Source organism: Mesocricetus auratus, unplaced genomic scaffold (genome assembly GCF_017639785.1).
Source record: "Mesocricetus auratus isolate SY011 unplaced genomic scaffold, BCM_Maur_2.0 Super-Scaffold_100007, whole genome shotgun sequence".
Taxonomy (NCBI): Eukaryota; Metazoa; Chordata; class Mammalia; order Rodentia; family Cricetidae; genus Mesocricetus; species Mesocricetus auratus.
Window position 1 is genome coordinate 81748450 of NW_024429191.1, and position 23608 is coordinate 81772057.

The following is a 23608-nucleotide window of genomic DNA, read 5'->3' on the forward strand; positions in this document are numbered from 1 at the left end:
GGGCCTGGGGCACTGCAGACTGGGTGTCTGTGGCAGCCCTGTATGTGTGTTGCAGCAGCAACAAGGACAAGGGCACCCCTCTCAGTGGCCCACTAGACAGCCCCTAAAAGACTGGTCACACTGGTGTTTGGGAACCTCATTGCCAAAGGTTACACCACGTAAGAATCATGACCATTTTCACCGTGACTCCAATAGTGAGGTCCCTGGGGTTGCCACTTGGTAGTAGGCCAAACCCTGCCCCTGTGTGGGTCCCAAATCAAAGAACACTTGAGAAAACCTTTCTGGATTTACTAAAAAGTGGTGTAATTTGGACAAATTTAGGGAAGACGAGTCATTTTAAGTTCTGGGTGTTTGAGATCAGTGAGTGGCATGGGTCGCCTACAGCATGAACAGCAGCAATGCACATCTTTAATCCCAGCACCGGGGAGGCAGAGGCAGAAGGCCAGCCTGGTCTACAGAGGGAGTACCAGGACAGGCTGCAGAGCTACAGAGAAACCCTGTCTTGAAAAACAAACAAACACAAAGGGAATTCTTTCTCCTCCAGAGTTTGTTTCAAAGGTAGAGCACTTGGCTGACATGTGCAAGGCCCTAGATTCTATCCCCAGTGCCTCAAAAAGGAAGTGTGGTGTGGTGGTTAGAGGCTGTGCGAGTAATAGTGCTTCCACCCGAGTTTAATCTCTCAGTCCTACAGTGGAAGGAGAAGGAGGAAACCTAGTCCCAGAGGTTTTCTTTCTACCTTGACTGTGGCGCACATGTCCCTGCACTTACTCATGCACATCATGTGTGTGCATGTACACACACACACACACACACACACACACACACACGAAAATTAACAAAATTCTTTTTTCTTAATCTAGAAAGAGGGCATCAAGACACTGAGATTTGGTGAGGTATGGTGGAGTCCAGGAAAGTCAAGGGGTACCTGAAATCACCTGGCTAGTTTTAGGCAGATGGGGGATATTTTTAAATTTTTATTTAGTTTAATTTTATGTTGATTGGTGTTTAGACTGAATGTATGTCTCTGTGAAGGTGTCAGATCCCCTGAAACTAGAGTTACAGACAGTTGTGAGCTGCCATGTGGGTGCTGAGAATTGAACCCAAGTCCTCTGAAAAAGCAGCCACTGCTCCTAACCACTGAGCAATCTCTCCAGCCCCTAGATGGGACATTTGAACCCAGGATTTCTCCTTAAGCCTTGCACCCACCTGAGGGGATCCTTCCATTGGTTAACTGCATTCCCTGAGCAGGGGTGTAGACAGATGTCACCACATTCCCCTCAGAGACAAAGAAATGGCTGCCTGGCTGGGTTGATCAGAGACCTGAGAGTTTGTACCAGATGATAAATAAAGGCATAGGTTGCTTTCTTCTGTAAAGTAAAAACTAAAACTACCCCACACAAGGTGTGCTTGGGCGTGGGTGTCATTTATGGCTGTAGAGCTCCCCGAAGCTGTAGCAATGAGGGATGGGTGAGAAGAAAAATCCCACTGTCAGCAGCCCCATGGAGCCGAAGAGGAGTGGGTGGAGTTGCAGGACTTGACAAGCTGTCCTGGAAAGCATGTGGCTGCTGGAACTGGGTGGCTGAAGGAGGCTGAGGCCAAGGCCCACACTCACCCATACTTCCAGGGACACAGAAGGCACAGGAAGAGGAGGAGCCACACCAGGTTAACACAGCCCCAAGTTATCTTTTCCCCTGAAACTAAAGGCTAGAAATAGGAAAAAGAATTTGAAAATAATTGGTAAATTAACCACTTTCTGTCTAGTTCCAAATCAAATTGATTCCGCTCCCCCCCTTTCTCATTGCTTATGCCAATCATATGCAAGTTCCATGCTAGTGTCTCTTTTCACTTTCAAGCTCCCTGGGGAACAGGCTCCTCTGTTCACCCATAGGTTGAGGGGAGTTTCCCCTCTCTGTCCTCAGCCCCTGGCATACTGCACGGCACAGAATGAGTTCCAGTCACCATTGAACAGATGAATGGATGTGGATTCATGAATGAATTAAGGGACTGTGCAGAGAAAGGGCGATATACATAGGTCTATGGGTTCATCTCTCCACCTTCTGGAGAGGAGTTGCAGTTCTGCTTTTGGGTTTTGCATGCTAAAGTAGAAACACATGCACAATTTGGCATTGTGGCATTGTGTGTATGTGGTGTGTGTGTGTGTGTGTGTGTGTGTGTGTTATAGTTGCCTTTTTAAAAGTTAAGTCAGACGCCTTAAGTTCCCCTGAACACTAGAACAGCACCATGAGCCATAAGTCTCACTTTAGTGACAATGGATCTTTGTGAACAGCCTTGGGTCTGTGATATGGGCCAAAGACTAATCACCAGTACTCCAGCTGACTCTGATAGTTGGGTTTCCAGATAGATGTGTCAAATTTGGGCTAGAAAGATGGCTCAGCAGTTAAGGACACTGGCTGCTCTTCCAAAGAGCCAGGCTTTGATTCCCAGCACCCACATGATGGCTTACAACCATCTATTGTAAGTCTAGTCACAGAGGCTACAATGCCTTCTGCTCTGCTCATCTCCAAGAGCACAAAGTCACATCTGGTACACATACATACATTCAAGCAAAATACCCAAATATACATAAATACATACATACATACACACATACATATCCTTTTCTTTTTAAACAACTGGAATTAGAGAAATAAAACACAGAATGTCCAAGAGCTGGAGAGATGGCTCGTTGTTTAAGAGATCTTAACTATCCTTTCAGAGGATTCGAGTTAGGTACCCAACTCCCATGTCCAGTAACATCAGTTCCAGGAGAATGCAGAGCCCTCTGCTGGCCTCCATGGGACCTGCACTCATGTGCTCATCCCCTACTCCCTCACATACATACACATAACTAAAAATATAATCTATAAAAAACACAAGATGTCCAGTTAAATTTGACAGCAAAAAAATTAGCATAGTAGTAGGAGGCTACAGAATGTTCCCTAAAAGTATGTGTTCCTAATCCCAAGAACCTGTGACCTTAGTCCCTAAAACAGCCTTTGCAGCTGTAAATATATATATAAGGGTCTTATGATGAAGAGGGTGTAGACAGATGTTTCTGTGCTGCCTGGTCCCACAGCTGTTCAGTCCCAAATAAACACCCAGAGATTTATATTAATTATAAACTGTTTGGCCAATGGCTAAGGCTTCTTATTGGCTAGTTCTCTCTTAATTATTAACCCATTTCTATTAATCTGTATATCTCTACATGGTCTTGGCTTACTAGTGATACCCAAATCTCTAGCTTCCTCTGCAGCTACATGGCATCTCCCTCGTCTCCCTCTCTAATTTACTCCTAGTCTGGTAGCTCTGCCTATCCTTCCTGCCTGGCTACCTTCTGCCTGTCCATCGGCCGAAACAGCTTTATTCATCAACCAATAAGAGAAACATATATTCATAGCTTTCATAAGGACATCCTCCATCAGAGAGGATCATGGATTATCCTATTGCTCTTAGAACAGAAACAGGGGAAGGCACGTTGTGGCTCAGTGGAAGGTACTTTCCTGGCATACGTGAGGCCCTTGGTTCAATCCAAAGAGAGGGAAGGAAGGGCACAAAAAGGACAATGTCGGTGATGGAGGCAAAGATCAGAGTGATGTGGTCACAAGCTAAGGACCACTGTTAGCCACTGGAGGGGCAAGCAAGGGTTTCCCCTCTCTGTCCTAGGGGGAATACAGTCCTACTAACACCTTGATATTTTTTTTGAGACATAGTATCACTTTGTAACTCAGTCTGGACTTGAACTCAATATGTATCCCAGCTGGCCTCAGCCTCTCAAGAATTGAGCTTACAGGCTTGTGCCACCACACCTAGCTTCTGCAGGTGTTTCTGCCACCTGACCTGCCCTGGGACTTTCACAACCTGGGGGGCTTCCTGTCCTGGGTGGTGGGGGCCCTGCTAAATGGAAAGGCATGACGACAGGCCTAGAAGATGCTAGAAGATGCTGCTGGGTCCAGATTCCCAGAAGAACTTTCAAGGAAAGTGGCTCAAAGTGCCTCCATCATTTCCTGTCACACCACACTCTGAAAAGCATTGGACTGGAGGCCACTGTCAAAGACTGACACCCCATTTTCCATGTCAGTAGACCCCCCTCCCAGGCCAGCACGGAGGTGAACACAGACCAGCTCAGTAAAGGTTTCTTTTTATCCCCGTTGTCTTTCCCATCAGAGCAGAGCCCCCACACTCATGGGACCCACAGTTGTAGACCAACAGGGGTCTGGGGCTATCCAGAATAGGATATGGTGCTTAGACAGACTGCAAGAGTGCTCGCCAGATACTCAGGGCTTGTAAAGAGAAAACGTCCTTCCATGGAAGGAAGAGGAAAAGCAGGAGAGGAGTGTAAAAGGAAGCCTTTTCCTTGAGAGAAGCCTTCCCGCCAGCCTGGTTCTAGAGCCGCATCAGTCCCAAATAAACACACAGGAGGCTATATTAATTATGAAGCTGTTGGCCTTGCTTGTTTCTTACTGGCTAGCTCTGACTTAAGTAATTACCCCATAATTGTTAATCTAAGTATTTCTCTTACCGGAGAATAGTTCCGGGCTCCTACCCCATGGCGTTACATCTTGACTTTTTGTGTTTCTCCTACCCAGAGTCCTCCTGGACTCCTAGTCCCACCTATCTAACTTCCCTATTGGCCAACAGTGCTTTATTGACATAATCATAGGACTTCTCCCATCAGAGGAGAATAAACTTGAAAAGCTGTTCAGCTTCAGCTGTAATAGGCTGCTGAAGAGACCACCGTGAGATGTCCTCCCTGTGCCCCAGACAGCAGAGATCCAGAATGGTGTGGGCAGTGACCGCAGTCTATAGACCAGACGGCAGCCTTTAACAAAGTGTCACACTCTGGAGAATTCATCCTTCCTGTGTGAGCAGAGGTTACGTGTGGGAAATCGCCTGTCACGTGACAGCTGGGGACGAAGTGCTTAATAGAACGTGGCCATTAAAGAAAGGGGTGTGTCCGTGCATGCGGCTGTAGAGAGTGGGTGTGGTTGGTACCGCTAGTTAATAAGGGAAGGCACCTGCAGTCTGTAAAGCTGCACTCAGAAGGAGGGACGGAACTCAGGAGAGATGGAACTCAGCTTCAACAGCAGCCCCTGTGGGGAACAGTTGTGAGTGGGACACAGGAGAAGCCGTTTTCACTCTTTTTTCTAATCTCCATTCTTCTTCTCAAGTGTGTGTTGCTTTGCTAAAAGATAAATGTGTACAGTAAGGCACCAGCTCACCTCAAAGTGGGGGCATACTGTGCAAAGGTTCTTAGCCACATTGTAATTCTAGACTTGGGAGGCTATGTCAGGAGGATTGTAAGATCAGGACTAACCTGAGAAGCACAAAGAGACCCTGTCCGAGATACCACTCTCTACTCCCCGTAAAAAGTTCAAGGCCTGCTGTGAAGACTGTTCTTTTAAAAGGTTCCCTAGGTGGAGGTGACCTGAGTGACATCCCTGGGAAGGAAGTTCTGATCTTCAGTAACCATCTTATGTCACGCAGAGAGATGGAAGCTGTTACACCATGCTCTTGCCAGCTAGCCTAGAGACTGAGGAAGCTTCTAGATGAGACATAGAATATCTAGAAGCAGCCAGGCAGTCATGACACATGCCTTTAATCTCAGAACTTCAGAGGTGGGGGGCAGAGACAGGTGGATCTCTGAGTTCAAGGCTAGCCTGGTCTACATAGTGAGTTCCAGAACAGCCAGAGCTACAAAGTAGAAAGACTCTAAAAATCAAAAACAAAATACCTTAGGAGCATAACATGCATGGGTGTGCACATGTGTCTGTGAAAAACATGCATAGAACATATATGTAGTTGAACCCAGGAACCATGGAATCAAACATGGATGGGATAGGTGAGCAAGGAGAAATGTGTTAGCGTGTTTAATGCTCTACCTTAATATAGATTGGAACAATCCAAACTAGTCATTGGAGTCCTGCATGTCACGTGACATACACAAAGCTACTTTATAATGTCAAATCCTTCTTATATCAAAAATAGCCCCACTGCTATTTTTTTCTCTTGGTGCTTTCATACAGATGACCTCATTGCATGCTCCAGGGCACTTCCTGTTTGGCAGAGGAAGAAACAAATGCTGTCTATCTTCATCTCCTTGCCTCCATGGGTGCAGATTCCATGCCCTGTTCCTGCCCAGTCCTTTCCCGGGCAGTCCATCATGGGTGGGCAGAACTCTTCCAGAATCATGTTCAGCTCTCACATGTGCACGTACACACGCACGCACGCATGCACAAACACACACCGCTTCCTTTGAAGGATGGAGAGAACATCCTGGAAATTGCTCCTTGGGGATCATCTCTTCACCCCATGAAGGAACCAGAACTCCATCCCTCAGAAGGCTCAGTACAGCATGGAAATGATGCTGAGTGAGGCTGGAATTGGGCTGAGCATCTCCCTGAGCTCTGTCAGGAAGGATGAGGTTGGCTGGACATGGCTCCTATGACTCCACACTTCCCAGAATCATCACCTGGCCCCACATCCTGCCCAAGCCTCCCGTTCTGCCCATGATAGTCACCCCATCTCCCTGGTGGACCTCATTAACCATCTGACCAGAGGGATGGACTGGATGCTTTGGTGATGAGAAACATCCATCAAAACAAAGACAAGAGTCTAGAGAGATGGCTTTGTGTTAGGAGCTCTTACAGAGCACCCAAGCTGGGTTCCCAGACCCCACAACCTCCTGTAACTCTGCTTCCAGTGAACCTATAACCCTCTTCTAACTGCCACAGGCTACTGCATGTGCGTGGTGCATATACATACACTCAGGCACACACACATGCACATCAAATAAACAAATATTAGTTTCATTTTAAAAAGCACAGAAACAAAGGCGTGCCTCAAAAGAAGGCTCCACTGGAGAGGGGTCCTCTCACTGAAGCCGTTGTCGGAAGCACCCCAAAATATGTGCTGCCCTCTGACTGTTCTCCCCCTTCCGGGACCCGGCCCCACATCCCCTGCTTCCTGAGGTTATGACGAGAAGGGCCATGAGTTCCGCATCTTAACAGATGCCACGGCCACTTGATGAGTGAGGAAACTGGGCCCAGAGAGGTAAAGTGACACCCCTAGCCACCCAGCAAGTTCAAGGCAAAACTCAGTTACAAAGGTCTCCTCCCTTCTCAAGTAGATGCCCTCCTATGTCCCACACCACCTCCCTCTAGTGACTGGGCCACTCCCTGAGAGAGCCTCAGATTCACCTGCCCAGTAGAACCATGAAGCCTTGGTATCTGAGAGCCCAGTGAGATGAAGGCTGAGCCTCTCAGATGATGGAGAGCATGCTCTAGGACACAGGATCTGACCTAGAGACGCATCCCTCAAGCATCAGATCCAGAATTTTCCCACCGTCTCCCACAGCATAAAGAACTCTTCTGTTGTCTCCTGCAGGAGGACCCCTACTCACTGAATTTGATGACCCCTTGTGGTATGGCAGAGCTCTGCCTCAGAGGGGTGGCCCCAGCCTCCATTAATGATAAATACTGAGGCTGAATTGTTACCCCTTTACATGCTGGGCAGGGGTTTGAGGGGACTAGGGCTGGACCTGAGGAGAAAGATACACACAAAAAGCAATGGTGTGCCTCAGAAGGTTCTGGAGGGAGGGGTCCTCTCTAAAGCAGCAGTGAGGCTCACCCATCTCCCCCATTCCCCATTTTCCTTCAGCAGACAATAGGAGATCAGCTTCCTTGGTAAATGGACAATTGTTCCCCCAAGTACATGAACAACTCAGCAGCATTTGTTGTGGGAGAAAATCAATTAGGCTGGTGAGGTTTCCCTGTCCTGGGAGGTAGGGCATTCCCAATGGCAAACACAGTACAGGAGAAAGGCGACTACACCTGTGCTTTGGTTCACCCACCTGGAGATGCTGGGTACCTGGAGATGCTGGGTACCTGGAGATGCTGGGTACCTGGAGATGCTGGGTATCTGGAGATGCTGGGTATCTGGAGATGCTGGGTACCTGGAGATGCTGGGGTGCCTGGAGATGCTGGGTACCTGGAGATGCTGGGGGCTCTGGTCCAATAGTTCATTTTCTGTCCACGTTGGCCGTTCCTCTGCCTAGCTATCAGTGCAAAAGACTGGGGTCTCTTTGCTGCTCATTGCTCTCCCCCAGGCAGGCCCACTCTTTGCTGGAAGTGAGATAGCATTGACCCACCTCTTCTTGTCATCCTGGAGAGCATGTAAATACAGTGAAGAGAACCCAGAAGAAACGCCTGACTGTAGCTGTGTCTCAGCTGTGTATAATGGACAATGGCTTAACCTCTCTGAGCCTGGTCCCTCATCAGGACATTAAGAATAACAGTTCCCCTCCTGCAGAGCCTCAGAAGGTGTAACAATGGTGTGTGTAAAGCACTCAGCAAGTGCTGGTGCCCCGCCCCCTCCTGAGACCTACTGTGCTGACCTATACTTAGGATAGACCTGTGTAAAGGGCCCACACACATGGCCCTGCTGTGGAGAGCATTTACAAAACACACAAATGAATGTAGTAACAAGTTGACTCCATTTTCTACACTTGGATTTTTTTTTCCAAAACCAGTAGGTCCTCGTGTCTTTAGTGAGTGTGTAAAAAAAACCTTTTTAAAGCAAAATAATGACTTGGTTATTTTTGAGACTCTTAAGTAACTCACCCTTGTCTTGAACTTACTATGTTGCTGAGGATGGTCTTGAACTTTTGATCCTCCTGCCTCCACCTCCCGGTGCTGGGATTACAGAAGGATACTACCACACCTGGGGATCAAACCTAGGGCTTTGTTTAGCAAACACTTTCCCAGCCCCTACCATTATTGTTATACAAGACATAAAGAGATTTCCCATTGCCAAGGATCCTATAAAACTGCCTGAGTTACTTACATAATGATATATTTTTAAAGCAGGCATCCTTTTGAAGAACTCACCAACTCCTATTTCCACCATGCTAGTCATATGGAGTCTCAGCCATGGTCTGAATGCTGTGTCTCTGAAATCTGTGTGTTAGCTCCTCAGCCCCTGTGGCGATGGTGTAAGCTTAGGTGAAACAGAAGCCCTCATGAATGAGGGTCTGGCCCTTGTAAGAGTCTCCCTAGAGCGAGCTCACCTCTTCTGTGGTGTGAGGACACTGTGTGAAGGCAGTGGTCTGTGAAGAAGACATGGAATTCTCCAGTCCTAAACTTCTGGCCTCCAGAATGGTGAAGATACATGTCTAAGTCGCTGGGCTATAGGTTTCTGCAATGTCTACTGTACCTGCTTCTCTCTCACCTGCCGTGACCACGCCTCCCTCCTGGTTCCCCTTTACCTCCTGCGTGAATTCTCTGCTGACTGCTTCTGCCCACATCAGGCGTGCTCACCAGAAAGAGCTGGAGGGAGGCTGCCTCGCCGTAAAGCCCTCACCCCAGCCTCCTACCTGCCTTACCTCTGGAGGGCCACGAAAGGTTCCTCACACCTAACACAGAGAGCTCTGCCCACCATCAGTCCTTGTGACTGGACCTACACATGCCCTCATGGAAAACAACTGATCTACATCTAGAGTGGGCTGTGATCACTGTGGGTCCTCTGCTCCTCCCTCCCAATCCTAGTTCTGAGCTTGGTGGGGCTTAATTCTCAACTGAGTTAAAGGGACTGAGACCATGGTAGCTCAGTGTTCTCAAAGTCTGTGTCAAGTATGGGCTGTCACCAGCCTTGGCAGGCTAGCCTGGACACCTGGGTGCCTCAGCCAGGGGAACCTCCCAGATGTGCTGTGGACTTACAGCACGGGTGCCAGCAATGCTCTTCCCAGGCTCCTTCATGCTCAGACCCCTGGGTGATCACACATGTGGTACGGGTCCTGAGTCTTGGGCACATTTTTGTAGTTTCTATTTGGAGATGTGGGGGTGGTCATTAAGCATGAAACAGCTGGCACATCCCTGGTTCACCCCATTTCCTTGCCATAATGAGTTTGCACCTGTGGTTTGCACATTCTCTCTGTCTTCGCCCTTTAGGGAGATTGAAGATAACCTTCCTGTGGGCCCTTAGCTCACAGCATCCTCACAGGGCAGCGCAGGGGTTGCTTGGCCCTTCTTGCCCTAGCGTTGCCTCCTGGGAGCTCTCCTCCCCTCCTTTCTGTGGACCCACTGCCCACCTACCAGTGGCCTGGCCCTACCCTTGCCCCCAAGGATGCCAGACTGCAGCGGTCTATTGAGGATAGGGTGGCTTCGTGGGTGCCTTCCATGAGTTGGAATCCCACAGACAAGCTACAGCCCTGTCATTTAGGGAGAGCACATCTGAAATCCACAAGACAGTGGGGCACATCTGCAGGGCCCAGCTGTTGGGCGGAGGGCAGAGTAGCAGCAGGATGAAGGGTTTTAGATACTGACTGGTGTGCACCTGAGTCCTGCCTGGCCCACGGCACTGTCCAGCAGCACCCAGCTGCGTGTGGCATTGCAGACATCACACACTTTGCCACATAAAGACAGAGACACAGCTCGGTGCAAATCCAGGGAAGTGTGATGGAAGAGATATTTTCACTGTTTCCCTCCCCAGACTCTTTGGTGAAAGTGTGCTGATGATGTCCCTTCGTTTGTCCCAGGAACAAACGTTTGGATCAGGAACAGAAAACTGGATCAAGACCTTTATGCATTTCTCTTTATTTGGGGTTCATTTGCTTTATAATCTTAAATAAAAGTCTTCAGACTTATTTTATTCTAGGTATATGAATATTTTGCCTGCATGTGTCTGTACTCCACATTCATGCCTAATGACTGCGGGGGTCAGAATAGGACATCGGAAATCTTGGAACTGAAGTCACAGATTGTTGTGAGCCACCGTGTGGGCGTCAAACCTGAGTCTTCGGCAAGCCTAACGAGTGCTCTTAACCAATAAGCTGTCTGTTTGTTGTTTTGGTTTTGAGATCTAGTCTCATGTAGACAATACTATCCCTGAATTCCTGATGCTCCTGCCTCCATCTCCCAAGTGCTGGGATTATGGACAGGTGACACAACGCCTGGACTTCCATCAGGATTGTGTGTCCCTTACCCGTGGGAAGCATGGTGCAGAGCCGGTAGTGGGGCTGTTCCAGAAGCAGTTGTCCTTGTCAACAAACTCCATATCTGTCCTGAGGCCCTGACAGCCACTGTGTGTCCTCAAGCAAACCCAACCTAGCCAGAGTCCAGTGGCTACTTAGTAACCTCCCCCTGCACATAGACATTGAGAGCCTAGAGGCCCAGCTCCCAACCTACCGGGCAGGACAGCGTGCCCTGGAGAGGCTCAGCAGCCTACAGCGGAGGCTAAGGGTACCAGAGAATGTTTACAGTAGGTGACAGCGCACTTCTTATTGACCAAGAGGCCGGGTGTAAAAAGTTCAACGGAACATCATCATGCTGCCTAGTGCCCCTTGCACTTGCTGCTGGGGGGCCCCTCCCCCCTGCCGCTGATGCTGGTGTCTCTAGAGAATGAGAGCTCAGAGCGGCCAGATCATCCCAATTTTCCAAGATCAGTTGGAAACTATACTCTCATTAGGGCTGGCAAGATGGCTCAGCGAGTAATGGCACCTGCTGCCAAGTCAGACAACCTGAGTTCAGAATCCACGTGGTACAAAGAGAGAGCCAACTCCCAAAAGAGACCCCCTGTCCTCCACTTGTGCACCCTGGCATGTAAATTCTCTCTCTCTCTCTCTCTCTCTCTCTCTCTCTCTCTCTCTCTCTCTCTCTCTCTCTCTCTCTCTGTCTGTCTCTCAAGTGTAACATAAAAAATTAAAAGAAACTCTGCTTCCATCAAAAATCCCTCTTGTCTCCAAGCATGGTGGCACTTATTTTTAATCCCACCACTTGGGAGGCAAAGGCAGGCAGATCTCTGAGTGAAAGGTCTATATTGTGAATTCCAGGCTAGCCAGAGCTACCAAGTAAAGCCATCTGGAAAAAAATCCTCTTGTCAAATGTTGACAACTAAGCTAGGGAAACGAATATGATTCTGGAATGTTTGTCTGATTTGAACTTAATCTGGAGGGAGCACTAAAGGTGGAGGGCAGGTAGAGCTTCCTGAGATGAAGGTTTGGGGACTGTATGGAAGGGGACAAGAGGACAAGTCAGAGAGCAGGGACCACCAGCAGCTCCAGAGAGCTGTGCCACAGGGATGAAGCCCCTCTCACAACTCCCAAATGTCCCTCTCTGCTGCTCATGAGCCGGACAACCTTGAGCCACACCCTAAGGGTGCCTCTGGGAACTCATTTCCTTAGGGAGAGGCATAGTGGGGTCTCCCTCTACAGGGCACTGAGAGGACCAGGCATGGGGACCCTGACTGAGAGCAGGGTCACACTAAATGTCCTGACTCTTTCCCTCCATCTGATGGCTGCTGCCGGGGCTGTGGATTAAGTGGTCGAGACAAACCTCTGCCTTCTGGAAGCCTCTAGGAATCCAAGAGCTTGACCATCTGGAAAAAGGGAACTGGGGTCTAGATGAGGTTTGGGGAACACACAGAACCCCCCCACCCCAGACCTGGTATGGTCATGGCCAGGTTCACAGTGGCCCTCCATGGTGGGTTGATTCTTGCTCTAACCCAGAGTAGACATCCTGGGGGTGTTCCGCCTTCAGGCCCCTTGTGGCTCTGGGTGCTCCTGTGAAGGGGACCCAAGTCCCCCACATCCAGGTCTCTCGTGCGCTCAGTCAGCAGCTCTCTCCCCCATGCACACTTTCATCCTTAGTCACCAGTCCCTTCCTGACTAACACAAACCAGTGAGGGGAGAGACTCAGTTCCCACCTCAGTGAGAGTTGTGTGCCCCAAGTTTCACCGACATGGCAGCGAGATTTTTTTTCATGCGCACACAGAAAGCTGGGGGTTCAAACCCCAACTCTGCTGCTGGGATCATGACTGTGTGACCCTGGGCAAGTCACTCAACCTCTCTGTGTTTCAGCTGCCCCCTCTGTAAGATTGGAACAATGGGTTATGAAGACAGCCTAGTGAATTGAGAATGGTGTAAGCCCTTGGTATAGAGAACCCCCCCCCCCCCCGCATAGGAACTATTTGTGATGGAATGAAAAGAAGAGATCTTGAAGTATCTTTTTTAAAATAATTTATTTATTTATATGTGCTTTGGTGTCTTGCCTGCATATTTGTCTGTGTGAGGGTGTCGGGTCACGGGGAGTAGAGTTACAGACAGTTGTGAACTGTCATGAGGGTGCTGGGAATTGAACCCGGGTCCTCTGGAAGAGCATCCAATGCTCTTAACCGTTGAGCCACCTCTCCAGCCCCTTGAGGTATCTTTTACATGCATTTCCCAAGTCCTCCACAGTACAGTTCCCACCAAGTTTGGTAGCTGGTTCTGCCTTGGGTGAGCCAAGGCTGCAATAGATCTGTGTGTAGGACCAGGAGGCTGCCCCAGCTGCAGGTGGCAGAGTGGGGCGTGGCTCCTCCACCCCCAGCTGGTGTTCACAGTCTGCAGCCTCCAGAGGCTGTCTCCATCACATGCAGTGCAGTCACTCACCACCGAGGCTCCTCCACTCAGGCTAGAGGCACTAGCAGAGGTCATGGGAATGGGGCGTGGTTACTGACCCCCAGGCATTGGGGAGCTCTGGGTTGGCTTCCCTGCCTCCCAGCCTGGAGCCTTGTTAACCTGTTCATTCCTCACCTGGCCTCTGATGGTAAAAAAGATTGCCATCAATGCCAGAGTTGGGACCGTTCCTATTCAAAGTTCCCATCACAGGTCGGAGCTCCACAGACCCAGCTGTGACATCTGGTCCTCTGGCCCAGACCGGCTGCGCCTGGGCTCCTTCAGGAACCAAAGCATCCATTTCTATTTCACAGACACAGCTTCCTGTCCCCAGGGCCATTCTCAGGCCGGCTCACCCATCTCAGCCAGTAGAGCCGTCCCCAGCCACACAGAGTCATGATGACAACCAGGACATCATCCCAATGGGATGACAGTGCTTCCCCTGGAAGCCATGGAGACAGGACTGCCACTCCTCTCTAGCTGGAGCCGGCTCCTGACAGAGGAGCAATGCTACTGCTGGTCAGCAGAAGCCCACATCCCCTAAGGATTGTTGCCCCACCCTTGTGAAGATGCTCTTCTCTGGGCAGTGCGGAGGGAGTGGGTGCGTGCACACCTGGTTTGCCCTCTTATGGCCTCTCTGCAGCTGGATAGGGAGCTGAGTGGGATTGGGACTTGTAAGGAGCAGCCCTTGATGCCTGCGCGTGGGTGGATGCAGGCTTGCTTCACCCGCCACGGGCCTGTTTCACCCTTGCGTTTCTTTTCCTGTGCCAGACAGAATCATGATGGCAATGTGCAGACTCATGCTGCAAGCATTTCTTTACTTTTGTTTAAGGGCCAAGTAGCACAGGAGGCCTGGAGTCAGTGGTCCCTGAACCTCTTCCCCTGGGTTTCCACATGAAGAGAATTTGCCATGGATTCTATGCACCAGGACCTCACCTTTCCCCTCCCACTCAGTCATCTCAGGCTCTGTCCCCTCTCCAAAGGCAGCCATATAGTACAGCAGGGGTTAACCCATATGATTGCCCAACCATAACCTTTGTAGTTTGTTTCGTTTTGAGTCAGGGTCTTCCTGGTATGTGGCCTTGGCTGTCATGGAACTCACCGTGTACACCAGGCTGGAACTCACCCTGTAAACCAGGCTGGTCTCAGACTCACAGAGATCTGCCTGTCCCGCCTGGGCTACCTACCCTGTGGTCGTATCATATGAGTGGCTCAAGGGCTCTCTCTGTAGGAAGCGGACTCGTCTGAAGGGAAGTGTCTCTACATCCTCTCTACACCTTGCCTACTTTTCAGCCTGAACATCACCACCCTCCCCCAGGATGATTCTTAGGAATGTCTAAGCATCCGATTCTCACGTAGTTAGGATGAAAATATGTGCATAAATATTCATGCATGGATATGCACCTGGTTATATACATAGCATTATACAGGTATATACCCAAGTAGAGACAACTGAAACGTGGCCACCATAGCAGTTGGTGAGGCTGGATCCTGGGCTGATGGTGTTCACTGTATCATTTGGGCAACAATTCTGTAGGTCTGAAATGTCCCAAAATAGATATTTGCGGGAAGGAGTACCAGCCAGCCCTCTGCCCTTCTGCCACCACGGAAATTGAACCCATATGGTTTGACAGTTTAGCTCATTGAAGTGTTGGTGATCTTTTTTTTTAAGATTTATTTATTTATTATGTATAAAGTATTCTGTCTGCATGTGTACCTACAGGCCAGAAGAGGACACAGATCTCCCTACAGATGGTTGTGAGCCACTGTGTGGTTGCTGGGAATTGAACTTAGGACCTCTGAGCCATTTCTGCAGCCCATATTGGTGATCTTTACATGTGGGGGGTGGGAACTCTTGGGCTGCGGCTGTCCAATGTCCACACTTCCAGGGTCTGGGTGTTCTGCTCTACTGACCTGTGGAGTGGGCGGTCCTGGGCTATGGCGGGGGATACGCTGACTCAGCAAAGTGCACTGACTGGAGCGCATGCCTAAGCTGACTGGAGCGCATGCCCAGGCAGCCTGTTCCTCCCAGCACTGCAGTGGCCCAGCCTCCCACCCCAAGCCTCGGATTTTGCCCATGGCCTTTCCTCCATCTCACAACCCTTGCTTAGATTTCTCTTTCCCTTTTCTATTTCCTCCTCCGCTGCCTCCCTGCCAGTATTTATTAGACTTTAAATAATCTCCCTTGAGTTGGCGAGATGGTTCAGTGGGTATTGCCACACAAATACAAACCAAACCTAATGACCTGAGTTCGATCCTCAGAACCAACCCTTGATGGACGGAGAGAACCAACTCCTGAAAGGTGTCCTGTGACCGCCATACGTGTGCCACGGTATACATCTGTGTGTGCACACTTACACATAAGTAAAACCCCAAAAGTATTGGTAATTGAGGAATAAATTAAGTAAGCAATCCTCGTCTTTATGAGGTAAAGCCAGTGTCTTCTTCATTCATCCTTAGCCCACCGCTCCCTTTCCCACCTGGGCATGACTTGGTTTGTTTGTGTCGGGTATTTTTTGCTTTCTGTGCTGTGACTTGAACCCAGGGCCTTCTTCATGTTAGGTAGGCACTCTACCGTTGAGCCGCATCTCTAGTCCTTTCCATTATTTTCATTTTAAGACAAGGTCTCACTAGGTCGCCCAGACCAGCCTTGGTCTCCTCAATAGCCCAGGGAAGCTTTGAAACTTTGATCTTCCTGCCTTAGCCTCTGAAGTAGCTGGGATCACAGGCCTGCCAGCTCCAGACAGATGTTTGCTACGGCATCTTTGACATTCCCAACATGGTCACCCCCATCACCGGACTCTACAGAGGCCTGGACTTTGCCTTTCTCCCAACACCAGCTTGTAGTTGTCAGCAGAGCCAGGTAGATGCCTTAGTAACAAGCAGTCCCAAGTCTCAGAGGCCTCACTCGGCTAGTGCACTGCCTGCTGTGTTTTCCAGTCTGATCCTTGCACCCAAGGACTTCTGTGGTTTACTGCCCTGGGGCCTTTTAAGGTGCTGGCGCCAGCCCCTCTGCCTGGACTGTCCCTGTCCTGCCTCCCTTTCCTTGAGAACTCATCTGCACCCTTCGGGTCTCAGCATGAATGTCACTTCCCCAGGGAACTTTTCTCCAAACCTGTCCCGGCTTGTGACCTACTTAATAGGAAAATACAGGAAGAGCTCAATAAACGTTACCCACGCCTCAACGCAAAACCAAAACCTCATTGTTTTTTAATCCCTGCTTAAACCTCCCCTCTTTCTTTGTTAGTCTCCCCACCTGCGATCCAGTCCCCTAATTCTCAAGTATAGAGTGTTCTGGGGGTGTATTCATATCCACAATATGTGCGTGTGTATTACAAATGCCATTTTTTACTGCTAATAGATCCCTGAAGTACAGGCTCCTAGGCAGGTGACCACGACGCTTGGTCCCTGAGTCATCCACCTCTGGCAAGCTAAGTTCCTGAATGGATGAGGTCTGGTGCTCCGAGAAGGGGTATACAGACCTGTAGACCTTACCTTGTTGCTAAAAACTAAAGGAGGGCATGGCTAGATGGCTTGATGGACAAAGGCACTTGCCACCGAGCCTGACAACTTGAGTTCGATATCCGGATCCCACATGGCGGACCGAGAGAACTGACTCCTACGAGGTGTCCGATGACCTTACATGCTTGTGCCATGGCATGTCCATACATACGTACATAAGTAGATAAGTAGATAGACAGCAGACAGCTGAGTGAGAACATTAAAGGAGAGGGAGCTGAGATGCTCTCCGGGGCCTTGGATTTTCCTTCACCCCAGCATGTCACACAGCAGGAAACTGGGGCTCAGAGTATACCATTTATCCAAGATCGCACAGCCAAGAACCAGAACTTTGAACTCAGCTTCACGATGTTTTACTTTGTGAGTTCATTACAATAAAATTGTATTTGTTTTCTCTTTTAAAAAGAACCAGAGGGCTGGAAGGGATAGCTCAGCCGTTAAAGGCTAAGCTCACAACCAAAAATAAAAAGAATCAGGATTTGAACCTAGATCTGTCAGCCACAGCCTGTTTTTGTATTCCCTCCCCACCCCCCAAAATTGTTTGATTTCCAAGATTAGAACTTCCATGACTTTCATCCCCAGAATATGATCACTATTGCTTAGAAATGAGCCCGTGATAATTCCAAATGCATGTATTTCTGCTTTGTCACGGCTGCCTGGTCCCTGCCAGCAGACCTGAGAAGTAGGTCACGGCTGCAGGGACCACGCATTGGCTGATGCTTCTGTTTCCGGGACCAAGTGAAGGCCAAAACCTGCCTGCATGGGCCCTGCTCGGGTTTCATCTCCTGGCCATTTTTCACACTGCTGAGTTTTGCCTTCTGGAATTCTCTGTCTATGGCTGCTGTGTGAAGCGATATCTAGAGGAGCAGGCGTTGGCAATAAGCAGGCATTTGATGAGCTAGGAGCACCTCTCTCCGTTCTCCCGGGGGCCATTGACAACTGACACCTGCTGGATACCTAAGAAGGGTTGCCGGCATTCCCAGGCCAGCCTACAGAGCAGTGACATCCCATCATTAGCTGCCCAGAGCTAATCTTTGCTTTAACAGCTCCCTTCTCCCTATGACAAAAGCATCTTCAAAAATAACCATGGGGTGAGACGATTATAACAATGGCTAAAAAAGAAACAGTTGCTTTAATTAACTCTTGCATATTTCACTGTGGCAACACTTTTATGAAAGCTAAAGTAAGTGTCCGGCTGGGCATGGTGGTGCATCCCTTTCATCTCAGACTCATGAGCCAAGGACAGGTGGATTTCTGTGAGTTCAAGGCCAGCCTGGTCTATATAATGAGTTCCATCCAGGCCAACTACATAATGAGACCCTGTCTCAAAGCAAAATCAAATAAAGTAATTAAACATTTTAAGTAAATGTTAGGCAAGGTGTGGTGATCCTTGCCTTTCATCCCACAGCACATGGGAGGTAGAGGCAGGAGACTCAACAAAAGTTCAAGGCCAGCCTGAACTACATAGTGAGTTCAGGGTCAGCCAGGGCTACAAAACAACCCTGTCTCAACACCACCCACCCTGCAAAATAGCACAGAAAATGGGAAGTGGAGTCAGGCACAGTGATCCATGCCTGTAATTCCAGTGCGTGGGAAGCAGAGACAGAAGGATTGCCACAAGTTTGAGAACTGCCTGGATTGCATAGCAGGATTTTATCTTGTGGGGCATTGGTGGCGCACGCCTTTAATCCCAGCACTCAGGAGGCAGAGGCAGGTGGATCTCTGTGAGTTCTAGACCAGCCTGGTCTACAAGAGCTAGTTCCAGGACAGCCTCCAAAACCACAGAGAAACCCTGTCTCAGAAAACCAAAAAAAAAAAAAAAAAAAAAAAAAAAAAAGATTTTGTCTTGAAGGGGTGGGGGCTGGGCATATAGGCTGTTAGAGCACTTGCCTAGCATATGTGAGGCCCTGAGTTCAGTTCCCAGCACTGCAAAGGGAAAAAGAAAAAAAGAACAGTGTTTATTTGTATATTCCTAAGTTTTGATCTTATGATTGCATCCTCACAGTACAAAACCTCTGGCAAGCTAAATTCTTTTGTTTTGATGTAGGGTCTTCCTGCCTCAGCCTCTTGTGTTGTGATTACAAACTTGAGCCACCACAGACAGCTCTATGCTTTTATAAAACACAACTGGTTTGCTAATAAATGAATGAAAGGACATGTCTCCAAAAGTCACCTACATTTAACAAGCATTAAATCATACGTTACAGTTTTGCTTTTTTATTAACTTTTAAACTTTAAACAGTAAAAGTCTTTTTTTCCTTTCCTTTCTTTTTTTTCTCCTTTCTCCCCCCCCCCCCGTCTCCTTCTTCCTTTCTATGTAGTCAATGATGTCCTTGAACTTCTAATCTTCCTGACTCCACCTCTGAGATCACAGGTGTTTATCATCACACCCAGTTTGTGTCGTTCCCAGAGTTTTGTGCATCTTATATGGACACTGTATGCACTAAGCTATATCCCCAGTCCAGCATGATTTTTAAAAATGGGAGGAGGGTGAGCTGGAGAGGTGTGTGTGTGTGTGCATGTGTGTGTGTACATGTGTGTGCATGTGTGTGTCTGTGTGTGTACATGTGTGTATACATGTGTGTGTGCATGTGTGTCTCTGTGTGTGTCTGTGTGTGTACATGTGTGTATACATGTGTGTGTGCATGTGTGTCTCTGTGTGTGTCTGTGTGTGTACATGTGTGTATACATGTGTGTGTGCATGTGTGTCTCTGTGTGTGTGTCTGTGTGTGTACATGTGTGTATACATGTGTGTGTGCATGTGTGTCTCTGTGTGTGTGTCTGTGTGTGTACATGTGTGCGTGTGTCTGTGTGTGTGTGTCTGTGTGTGTGTGAAGGAGAGATGGCCCAACAGTTAGGGGTGTAGTCTGCTCCTCTAGAGCACCCAGGTCCAGTCCTGGCACCCATTTCAGGCGACTCACAGCCTCCTGTGTCTCCAGCTCCAGGGGATCTGATGCCTCTGGTCTCCTTGAGCGATTGCACACATGTGCACAAACCCACACCCAGACACATATATACATATACTTTAAAATAAATCTTAAAAATAATATAACTCAAACTGAGTAAAAACATAGCGTGTCTAAGTAAAAATTTATGCTTGCTGATCAAAAATACATTTTGCGATCCAGTCTTCCTTCTTCATATGCATTTGCCCATTCATTCATTTGGGCTGTACTGGGGATGGCGCCAGGGCCCTCAGCAGGCATGCTTGGCGGGCACTCTGCCACGAGCCAAACCCCAGCTCTTGCCTCACCCTTTGTTACCTACTTATTTAGCTCCAGCCTTTTTAGATGGGATCTCCTGTAACCAAAGCTGGTTCTGAGCAAGCCGTATACCTGAGGGTGTCTTTGAACTCCCAACCCTTCTACCTTCACCTCCTGAATGCTGAGTTGACAGTGTCCATCACTGTGCCTAGCTCTTTTTTACACACGTAAGCAAGTAAAACCTCCAGCTGATCACATGCAGTGACAGAATTAAAGACCCTGGCCTTCTGTGTCTCTCTGTCTTTATCACTAGGCTCTTGTTCAAATTGGGAATCTGCTGCTTAAACGCAGGGGAGGGGGTATCTCAGGGGAAGGGCACATGTTGCCCCAGCAACCGGAAATGCTGACTTCTGGGATCTTCCTCTTGAGCACATGTATGTCTCTCAGCACATGTATGTCCGTTCTGACCACAAAGCTGGGAGTACTCCAAATAATGTCCTCGGGAAAACTAAGTGTGTTAAAGAACGGTTGCTTTGAAATGCTCATCTGGACTTTACACACGTGTTAACTCAATAGAGATGGCACCAATTGTTTGTAACTTAGACAGGGAAAGTATTTCTTCCAAGAGGAGTGGTGTCTTATCACAGAGAGTTAGCAGACTGCTGGCCTGTAATGCTAAAAGCAAGCTAACCAGTTTTTAGTCGTGTGGTTTGGTGTTTCTGCTTTGGAAGGGGGGTGTTTGTTTTTTCTGGCTTTTAATTGTTTGTTTTACTGTTTTTGAACTCTGGAGTCTACCTCTTTATTACTTGTCCTGGGGGAACTATTTGTCCCCAACAGCACATTCCAGACCCGTGTTGTTGGAGAGTTGAAGGAAGATTGTGGCATATCTGGGTCAACCTTCCTGGGACTGGGAAACTGAGGTCTCTAACACAAAATGCCTTTTGTTCAGAGCAGAGCAGCCCACCTGCCAGGTCTGAGACCCCATGGCCTTCCTTCTGGAAGGAGGAAGATGCTCTGGGTCCTAGTGCTGCTGTTCTTGCTGTTCTGAACATCTCTGCACATTAAAATGTTTTCAGGTGGCCCAGTTGGGCGTTGGTGGTGCACGCCTTTAATCACAGCACTCGGGAGGCAGAGGCAGGCAGATTTCTGTGAGTTTGAGGCTAGCCTGGTCTACAGAGCGAGTTCCAGGGAAGCCTCCAAAGCAATACAGAGAAAACCTGTCTCGAAAACCAAAAAAAAAAAAAAAAAAAAAAAAACGTTTTCAGGTGTTTTTTTTTCTGTCATATTAACTTCAAAAAAATAATAAGCAATATGTTAGATTTGAGAAGATAGACACAAGTGATTATTATGAGCTAAAGTCTTTTTTAAGGCTTGTTTATTTTTTTATTGTATGTGTATGGGTGTTTTCTCTGCATATATATCTGTGCACTGTGTGCGTGTCTGGCCTCCAAAGAGAGCAGAAAAGAGCCGGGTCCCCTAGAGCTTGAGGGACAGACAGATGTGAGCAAACATCTGGGTGCTTGGAATTGAACCCAGGTCCTCTGGAAGAGCAGCCAATGCTATTAACCACTGAGCCACCCATGGGCTCAGTGTCTAACAGGCTTCTCATAGGAGAAATGATGTCAGTGTCAGGCTTTGTTCCTTTCACTTATGATCATTGTAAGCACTCATCTAAAAACTGCTCGTCGAATCTAAGTAGTACTTATTTCATTCTGTTCTCAGACAGTAGTATGTATTGTGAGTTTTAATTTAATTTTTTAAAGCCTCAATTGGCACCGATAAGATGGCCCAGTGGGTAAAGGTAATGGTTACACCAGCTTGGTGACCTGAGCTGGATCCTCAGAGTCCATATAAAGGTGAAAAGAGAGAATCATAAAGTCGTTCTCTGACTTCTACACGCGTGTGCCCCCATCTCTCTGTCTCTGTCTCTATCTCTCCTCTCTGTCCTACACACACACACACACACACATACACACACACACACACTCTCTCTCTCTCTCTCTCTCTCTCTCTCTCTCTCTCTCTCTCTCTCTCTCTCTCTCTCTCTCTCTCTTCTGCTGGCCGGGACTGGCACAGCCCAAGATGAGAGGCCAGCGTCTTATTTTCCCATTGTCACTAACTGGTCGGGCCACTTCCCACATCTTGCTCAGCCTCATCACGGTGGCATCCAATTCCCTTCCCACAAGAAAGTGGACCCTGGACCCGAGGACGTCTCGTGGGTTTCTCCTTTGAGTGTAACCATTGTGGGTTAGTGACTGGGAAAAGCCCGGGCAAGCGCTTGACTCTGTCTGGATGAGCTAGCTGCCTGCATCCCGGCCTCCTGGGGTGACCTCCCGGGGAAGGTCAGCAGCTGAAGCTATGCTGGAACCTGTCCCTCCTGAGAGACCTCCCCCTGCTTCCAGCAGTCTGGGCAGCCTCCCCTGGGTATCCTGCCCCAGCTCCATACTTCCCTCGTCCATTCTCTCCCCTTTCTCCTGCTCACAAGGCCAGGGCCTCTTCAGAGCTCCACTATGCTGCTTGATCCACTCCTGACCAAAGACTGCCTGGAACAGTGGTCAGGGGTGGCCTGCAGGGGCTCCGAGGCTCACCATTCCTGTCCTTTGGAACCCGGAGGTGGCAGAGGGATCTGCATTCTGCAGCACTCAGTGACTTCCCCAAACCCAAGGACGATATTCCTCATCCTCGGCTAACTTCTAGCTCAGTCTCTGACTCCTGTGGTCCTCAGGGAGGTGTCCCCTGATGCTGTTGCAGACTGTCAGCCATCCTTGGGCCTCGTGTCTCTCCAATCTGGGTCCTTCCAATAGATGCTTTCCCACCCCGCCCCTCTGTCTCGCTCTCTACCTCAGTGAAGATTGTGTGGTAACACATGCAGGCCAGGAAGTGAGACCAGGAGGGCTGTGTGGAATTCACTCTGAGCATTCACTCTCCCACTCATTCACGAAGTGCCTGCTCCATGCAAAGGTATTAAGTGGTTTCCAATAATTCAAAATAATTCTTTCAGGAGTCTCTACCGCGAGATGCTTACCGCCGGGGGTGTGATGTGATGGTGATAACCTGCCTGCCCAATGTCAAGAGGAAGGCAGGGGACTCAGCGATTCCTGTCCGTGTCTCCAGAGTGTTGGATCCTAGCCCAACCATCCAGGGAAGGAGCCAGGGAGACCAACTATGGAATTCTTCCTAAGTGAGGGTGTGCTGATAGACCTGTTTCTGACACCCCCAGCTTCCTCTGCACTCCCAGCCTTGGGGGTGGGGGCGGGGGTCCCAGCACCTTCCCTGGCAGCCACCTGGTCTCCTAGTACATGATCACCTGCCCGTTCCTGTTTATGAGCACTCTTCCTTGATATGTTGAGCTGGTGTGTGCCCCTCTGTGCAGGGATGGCTGGTTGATCTGCAGGTCCCTGAAGGCAGCCTTTGGCAGGGCCTTTTTCCTGTGCCCCTCTGCTTCCTGGTAGGCGGCAGC

General features: G+C 49.0%; 1 protein-coding gene across 21 annotated transcripts in view; it reads left to right on the forward strand.

Moving 5' to 3' along the window:
- The window catches only part of Mapt (microtubule associated protein tau), a 96577-nt gene that overhangs the window by 13497 nt on the left and 59472 nt on the right, over nucleotides 1–23608 (forward strand). Inside the window, exon 1 of one of the 21 annotated variants that reach the window (XM_040749872.1) lies at nucleotides 23161–23335. The exons of 19 other annotated variants lie outside the window; for them this stretch is intronic. The gene's annotated coding sequence lies outside the window, so the exon portion shown is untranslated. Of the gene's footprint in view, nucleotides 1–23160; nucleotides 23336–23608 lie in introns of those variants that run through there. One more of the 21 variants, XM_040749866.1, reaches the window with a different exon arrangement.